This window comes from Haplochromis burtoni, unplaced genomic scaffold, assembly GCF_018398535.1.
Source record: "Haplochromis burtoni strain Fernald_Lab_line unplaced genomic scaffold, NCSU_Asbu1 Contig_834, whole genome shotgun sequence".
NCBI lineage: Eukaryota > Metazoa > Chordata > Actinopteri > Cichliformes > Cichlidae > Haplochromis > Haplochromis burtoni.
The window spans coordinates 120,030-128,350 of record NW_024583195.1 but is presented as its reverse complement, the minus strand read 5'-3'; positions in this window follow the sequence as shown (position 1 = coordinate 128,350).

The following is an 8,321-nucleotide window of genomic DNA, read 5'->3' as shown; positions in this document are numbered from 1 at the left end:
TTTAACGGTTGTTTGCATGTTACAGGAAAACACGATCAGCTATGTCCGCCGTCAGCAGCTCAAACACAGCCTTTGCCTTGGAGCGGTTCCACACTCTGAGCCAGACAAACCCTGCTGGGAACGTCTTGGTCTCTCCTCTGAGCATCAGCTCAACCCTGGCCATGGTCTACCTGGGAGCTAAAGGAGACACTGCAGCTCAGATGGCTCAGGTCAGCTCACTGTTACTTGTTACCTGCACCACCATCAGTTGATCAGCCAGCATGATCCCTGTGCAACTTCAAGCCCGCGTTGCGTTTTAAAAGCAGTTATGGAAGCGTTGAGCTGCCACCCAGGCAAAAGAAAAATCGAGCCATATCACATTATAACGTCAAAACTTCATTGTTCTAACAATATACCATCATGTAAGTACAATATACTTATTCTGAAGAATATGTGAGATTTGTTGGAGTTAATGCTACTCCAAAAGCACTCACAACAAGAGAGGTTGAAGAAGCCTCTGCTACAGACTCAGAATTAACAGAAGTGCGAAGAGCTATTGAAAACGGACACTTTGAAAAAGGCAAAACATATGCACCCATTGCAAATGAACTGTGTGTCATCGGCTACATAGTTTTGCGGGGAACTCGCATTGTATTGCCAGAAAACCTCAGAGCTCAAGCACTGTCACTAGCTCATGAAGGACATTTAGGAATTGTTGGAACCAAACAGCATCTCAGAACAAAAGTTTGGTGGCCAGGGATGGACAAAGCTGCAGAAAAATTTTGTAAAGCTTGTCACGGATGTCAAATAGTAGCCAGACCAGATCCACCTGAACCACTGAGAAACACACTTTTACCAGATGGACCATGGCGAGATGTGGCGGTAGACTTACTGGGACCGCTACCTTCAAACCACTCAATACTTGTACTGATAGATTACTACAGTCGGTACTATGAGTATGATGTAATGTCATCTACAACTGCTGAAAAAGTCATTGACTCCGTGTCTGCTAAATACACAGTATTTAGCAGACACGGGCTACCAGTTACCATCAAATCTGATAACGGCCCACAGTTCAAATCTGAGCTGTTCAGAGAATATTGTGAAACTAATGGAATCAAACATATAAGAACTACACCAAAATGGGCTCAAGCAAATGGAGAAGTGGAACGTCAAAATGCATCATTGATGAAAAGAATCAGGATTGCACCAGCCGAAGGACTTGTAACAGTATATCGCAGCATTGAACATCCAACCACAGGCAAAAGTCCAGCAGAACTCCTGTTCAACTGCAAAATGAGAGGAAAGTTACAGAACATCAGTGAGGCAAAAACAACGGAGTTGGACGTGCGTGACAGAGACGCTGAACAGAAAGGAAAATCTTTCTGCTGATGAACGAAGGGGAGCTGAGTATTCAAAGGTTGACACGGGAGACACAGTGCTGGTTCAACAAGACAAAGTGGACAAGTTTCCAACACCATTCAATGCAACACCACACCAAGTTGTAAGCAGAACTGGAAACCAAGTCATTATTGAATCACCAACAGGAGCTCGCTATCACTGGAATACGACATACGTGAAGAAATTCGAGACAAATGAGACCAGAGAAGGACACTACGAACAAAACACAATACCTGAAAGGGAGGAAGATGAAACACCCACAAAGACTGACACCTTCACTCCAACACCACAAGAGGGCTCCCAGGGGCCAGAGAGACCAAGTAGATCACAGAGGGCTAAAAAGATGCCTGAGAGGTTTCATGATTTTGTGGTGAAATGAACTATAATATGTTAAGGTGAAGAGGCAACTTAAAATTGGCAAGTTCCAAGTTCATATGTGTATGTCGACATGTATATATTGAAAAAAGTACATGTGTGGTGAGACAGTTAGAAAATATAACTGTTAGAAAGTAAGACAAGAAAGAATGTTCAATGTTGGGGGAAAAAAAGACATCAAAGTTATTACGACTAAAGTTTGAGTCTAAGGAAAAGGGGGATGTCGTGTATTGATATATGGCTAAGTCTTATTGTGATGACTTTTGAACCGGATGTTGTTGTCCGAAGGAGGCCTCGTTAAGTGGCTAGTTGTCAGATCGACAGTATTCAATAAAGCAAGATAAAGACTGATAGGTTTGTAGCTTGAACCTATTCGCTGGAACGTTGAGGACAATATAATTACACAGCAAGCAAGACCCGAAGTAGGCAAAGTTCTTCATGTTACTCATGCATGAGGGAGACCTGCCTGGAGCCAAGTGTCGTTCCACCACTTGACCTCCGTCAGACTCTCAGCCAGGTTCCCCATAGCACTCCTTTTATTGTGGTTACATGAATATGCATAGGGTCATTAACATATAACATCTTACATAGGTATACATGTGAACAAAGAATACTGTGTGTGTGTGTGTGTGTGTGTGTGTGTGTGTGTGTGTGTGTGTGTGTGTGTGTGTGTGTGTGTGTGTGTCTGCTGATCAAAGGGTCATATAACATAAAAGCACAAAAGCAAACATCCTTGGTCAGGAAGAGGGTAGTCTCCCCCTCACCCTAGATGGTTCACCCTAGATAACACGGTGAGGAAGTCCAGCAGTTAAAGCACTTAGACTAAAACAGATGTAGCTACGTTAATCCTACCATAAAACAATAACACAAGGTACGACCTCTCTCGTGCTCCCAAAGTGCTCTCTAATGCACACAAAGTTTGCAGACTATCACTACACAATTGATTATACACCTCTAAGCATATATGGTTAAATATCTCTAAGCATAAATGACAATCAACAATACAAAACCTAACAAAGACCGTGCTTTATGTCCTGATTTAATTCAGAGTGCTCTGCCTAATTCAGTAATAAGGTGGGCACACAACAAGTAGGAATCAAGCTCTTAGAATTTTGCGAGGCGTCTGACGACAAGAGGTGTTCGCATGAAAATGATGACAGCAGGTATTGGTAAAGGGGGACTTTTAGGGGCGTGAAAGAGGAGTGGTCCCGCTCCTGAAATTCAATACACTTATTTAGATTATTGCAATGATGTTGTGTGTATTGTGTTGCTCTCTTTTTGCTAGTTTTCTCTCTTTTTTCTCTCAACAGGTGATTGTGGTGATTGTTTTCTTTTTTAAGTCCCTTCTCTCACTGTCACTCTTCACCTCAAATAGACCAATACGGCTGTGATGATCCACTTGGTAAAGTAAATCCATTGGTCATCGTTCTTGGCCCTCAGACAACAATTCTGATGGCTAAAGAACCAAACAAGACCGGCAAAAAAAGAAAGAAAAAAAAAGAATTGGGTATTGATATGGTTACATCCTGGAATTAATACTATATGTTATGGTAATTCTGACATAAATGAAATCCAATTAGAAACTTCTGAAATGCTGCATTTTCAAATTGTGAGCTAAGTAAAGGATGGCTACAACAGAAGATGAACAGTGAATGAGGCCTATAAGAAGGCGTAGAGTAGCTGAGACAGACGGTTAGACCAGCAGGTGTTTTGGAAAGCAGTGGCCATTCATATTTCACAGTTCATACACTCCAGTCCAGCATAACAGCTTGGGTGATGGGTAATGCAGTAGAGGGCTTAAAGCTATAGTTTTATTACTTGCTGTTTCAAAAGTGTGTTATAAGACCTCAAATACAGTTCTTATTGGTCTCACACTTTGTGTAAAATCTGCAGTAATGTTCTCGTCTCTGTAGGAGTCAGCCAAATCATGACATCATGGTCTGCCACTGTCCATCATGTCTGTTTTTTTGTTTGTTTGTTTTCCCCTCCACTGTAGCGCATTCTGTTAAATGCAATCTGATCTTGTAAGCTGGAAACCGGTGCTGATGTCATATGTATTTGAACAAATGCAATTTGGTGTCAAATTGTGCAAATGTGCCTGAAAACTAGAATCCATAGTGGAATGATAAAACAAATTACAGGACTGATAAAATGAGAAGCCTTTGTTATGCTAAGAAATTATGCCAAGGTAGTATTGGAGGTATAGGTTTCCTAGTCTCCTTATTATTTTATAAATAAACATGTTACTTCCTTAAGAGCATTGTAGGAAATGGATATTTGGAAAGTTAAATATTATAAAACAAGAATTGGAAATTATTTTGAAAAGTGACATTAAACAGTGTCTCTCCTGTTTTTTCCAAAGCAGATATTGGCAGTAGGGAATGTTCATGGGAAGAGTCTTCTATTGAGATCTTTAACCTTTTTTGTTTCCCATTGCAGTGAAAGAGTCATGATATGATGGTTTCATCCAACACATCAATTCTGAGGATCCAAAGCAAAACCAAGGGTGGGAACCTACATGGTTGCTGTGCTCTAAAGAGGGTCTACACGAGTAATATTTACAGGAACATGTAGAAAGTTGCTGCATAATGAGGTTTGATACTCTCATGCTGAAGAGACACTACAGCCTCTGCTCACAGTGATGTACGATGTGATCCCTACACAGCTCATATGCTGAACAAAAAACTGCTAGGACAGGTAATCAGTCCCCTGCTGGGGCAGATTGGGGAGTAAGCAGTTCATTCAGCTTCTTAAAATAAGGACGTCATGTTCTCTTCAATGATTTTGTGTGTTTCTCCGTTAGTACACAATTGGTCCAGTACAGATTCCAATTGTTCAGGCATTGTTACTGGGTCTGAAATGCACTGAGATGTCGAGCTTGGAAAAAACTCTCCTGAGTTTCTCTGATACACCGGCTACATAGGGGACGATGTTCCCTCTAAGCTGCACGTGTGCACAATTGCGCACTGCTGGCACGGTCTCTACGCACAGAAAATCTGCGTTGCGCACAAAAAAAAAAATCTAACTTGATTTGAAATTAAAACTAATACTTTAACAATTCTGTTTTGCAGTGTTAGTCAGTAAGTGACTGGCTGCTCCCGTATGGGAATACAACGATGCCACCTTATCCCATAGTCCAGCCAATGATGCGATTCGCATTCGTATATACGCAGCTAATCAACATCGTTGACAGGATATGACAGCATCCTTATGTACCGACACTGATGTTTTAGCTAGCAAAGTGGCTGATGTGGAGTTAAGCCACGTTAATGACAACGTATACAACCATTGGAGATGTGAGCAGGACAGACGGAACAACTGACGGAAAAAGTGTGGACTTGATAGGCCATGTAAAACCAGAGCTATGATAAAAAGATCTGCAATGTTTGGTTTTCTTCCTGAATACTGTCGTTGTTTATATTTACTGCAGGAAGAAACAGTAAAAACGGCATTTTATAAGGAAAACGCTTCAAAGCTCCGCCTGTGAGCAAAAACAAAACCAAATATACCCCCACCCTTTCCTATTGGTCGAAAAATGTATCATGTCGACCAATCAAAAAATGATATGGCAACATGGCATTTAGTTGTTTAGGAAGGGGGAAGGTTTAGGAGTGACGGCGGTGTTTTGAGATGTGAGAGATTTGCAACATTTAGTGCAAATCTTGTGTAGTTAGTGTGTAGTTAGTGTGTAGTGTAGTCAATAGTTTTGTTGTGTGTGTCAGAACCATGAGGCGACTGCTGAATGGTACAGGTGTTACAGCAGTGATACATCTCCTGTTGCCAGGCCTGCAGGTATCAGGCTGTTGTTCGCCTTTATCTCAGAGTGGACAGAAATTATTTTTTGGAGTGGCACAAATGATTTGTGTGGCATCAAATTTGATGCAGAACAGCTGATTGTTCTGTAAATAGTTTGAAATGTTTATTTAAAAAGACCGCCTTGGCTGCATTTTTAGGTAAACAGCTGCAAAAACTTTGTTGTTTGCAAAACTCAGTAACTTTTTTTGAAGAAGTAACTATATAATTAATTGCCCAACATTGGTCATTATATACTGTATTTGCAGACAGAGAGTTACAGGACTCTCTCCCAGACCACAGACTCATACTCATAATACGTCAGAGCTTTATAAAAAAAAAAAAGAAAAAGAAATTGTTGTTTTCAAAATTGGAGTTCAAGTTATTTTTTACTTCCAATAGTGTTAGCATACTACACAGGTCAGGAACAAGATTTTTTTAAATTTTCATTGTAAGTGGGCTAAAGCAGTTAATTAAAAGTAGTCTAACATAAATGTAAATGCTGTAATTTGTTTATTTTAATAAACCATGTAACTTGGATGGATTCAATGCTGGCGTGACCACAGTGCACACGTCTGCTGTTGCTCACAGTGGTAGTGATCATAAATTCGATTCTTTTTACTGAATCGGATTTTAAATGAGTCACTCACCAAAGTGAATCGCGTTTCTTGAGTCATTTGAGTTACTGAGTCAGTTGACCAGAGAGTGCAAAAATGTATATTTTCACTCAAATTTAATTTGTTTCTCTTTTAATGTAAATCCTACTGCTAAGATGAATGATTGTAAAAGAAAACAACTATTTTATAGAGCAAAAAAACCATTTATTTATTTTTATTTTATTTTATTAGTATTTTCCTTAAATGTGTCAAATATATATTTTCTCATCTAAATGTCCACTGAGCTGTGAGCCAGGGGGCGGTAATGCGCCTTAACATTGGTTGCCAACCAAGAAGAAGAAGAAGCTGTGAGCCATGAGGGAGGGGGCGAGCGAGTCCTGAGTGATTTGCTTAGGCTATGATTATTCAGCACAGCAAGGGAGGGGGTGAGTAACTCAAATGTGCTGTTAGCATGTTAGCAGAGCGATGCTACTGTGAACTGAGGAGCTATTGTCTTGATGTGAGCTTTTACTCAGGGTTTTTTCTTCCAGTTCAGAGCAGAAATGTTTTTGTTAAGAAACTGGCTGTTTTTTTTCCCCCCCACAATTTTAATTATAAGCTAGATATATTGCTGCTAACAGCAACAGGGATGAGTCAGTGAGTCAGTTGCGCTTGTGAATCATGATTCACGAGTCAGTAAAGTGATTCTCGAGTATTGAACGAATCGTTCATGAATTGAACATCACTACACAGTGGTCCAAGGGACCACTCAGGGAGTTTGTGTGTTCGCTCTGACACATGAAAAATTAGAGGTAACATTGATAGGGGACGACAATGTTGTTGCATCTGTCTTTCTTATCCTCCCTAGCTGCTGTCTGATCGTCACCATTTGACCTTAGAACTGAAGAAGCTTCTCGGATGAGAGGTGAAACGTCTTCAAGCAACTTAAAGAAGTCCAGACGCTTTTCTTTCCAAGCTCCTTAAACTACAATGACCTGGATGACTGAGAACCTTCACAGACATACGAGATAAGATAAACCAAAGTGTGAATCAAAATGGCAGGAGACACTTTATTTTATCATTAAAATATAGGTATACAGGTCATTTCTTCACACAGAAGGAACTAGATTCCTGATTAAGGTTTTAAGGATAATTTATATCTTTTGATATTTATTTTGTGGATTTGTTGAATGAAAAAGAGATCTGTACCCACTTCTCAGACTTGTGATAATTATTAGCACTCTCCACTGGCACATCCCTCTGCCTGTAGTGATCTTGGCAGCCTGTTGAGCCAATTGTGTAACCCTACAGTGATGCACACACTTATGTAGCCAAATGTGTTGCATTTTGTGACCTTGCACCATGTGCAGCCAATCACAGATGCCTGAATAATTGTCTGAGACTTTGCAGCCTGTGGTGAAATCCAGCCTGCTGAGATACCCACAGTTCCATTCAGAAGCAGAATCCTACTAGAAAGGAGGTCTCAAGACCAGATTTGGCCATTTCTGTCCTCATATGATGCACATGGTGTAAAATGTTGATGAGGCTTGCTGCATATGTTTGGCTTCGAATGGAAACATGCGCATGTCATGGTCCCTGTGTCTACCCAGCCTGCCCCGCAAGGCTACTTGTGTTTTGTGTTCTCTCTCTCTCTCTCTCTCTCCTTCACTGCTCTGCCTGGGCGGACCTCACTGCGGGCTCCCGCCCTTGGCCCACACACCTCTTCGCGATTAGTTGTCATTACCTGTCCACTACTTAAGGCCAGGACGCAGACCTTCTCATCTCTGGATGATTGTGCTAGACACGTTAGTGATCCTCTCAGCTCCCGTGAATCTATGCTTGTGTATTTTGTGACTTTGAGTAATTCCCTTCTCCTATGTGATAGTTTTCCTCCCCGGACCTGTGACCGGACTGTGTTTGGATGTGGAGACGGGAACGAGTGCGAGAGAGTTTTCCCTAGGACCTTTGGAACCCCGGATTTTCCCCCTCAGTGTATATATTCTGCACTGGTGTTGTAAATAACTGTTTGGAAACGTCAACCAGGGGTCCGTTCTTCGTACCTCTTCATGTATTTGATTATTTCAGATGTAATTCACATTTTAGAGTAGTAATTGTAAATTACTTCATGTATTCAAGATGAGAGACCACGGCTATAAAAGCGAAGGTGGATTTGGGAAG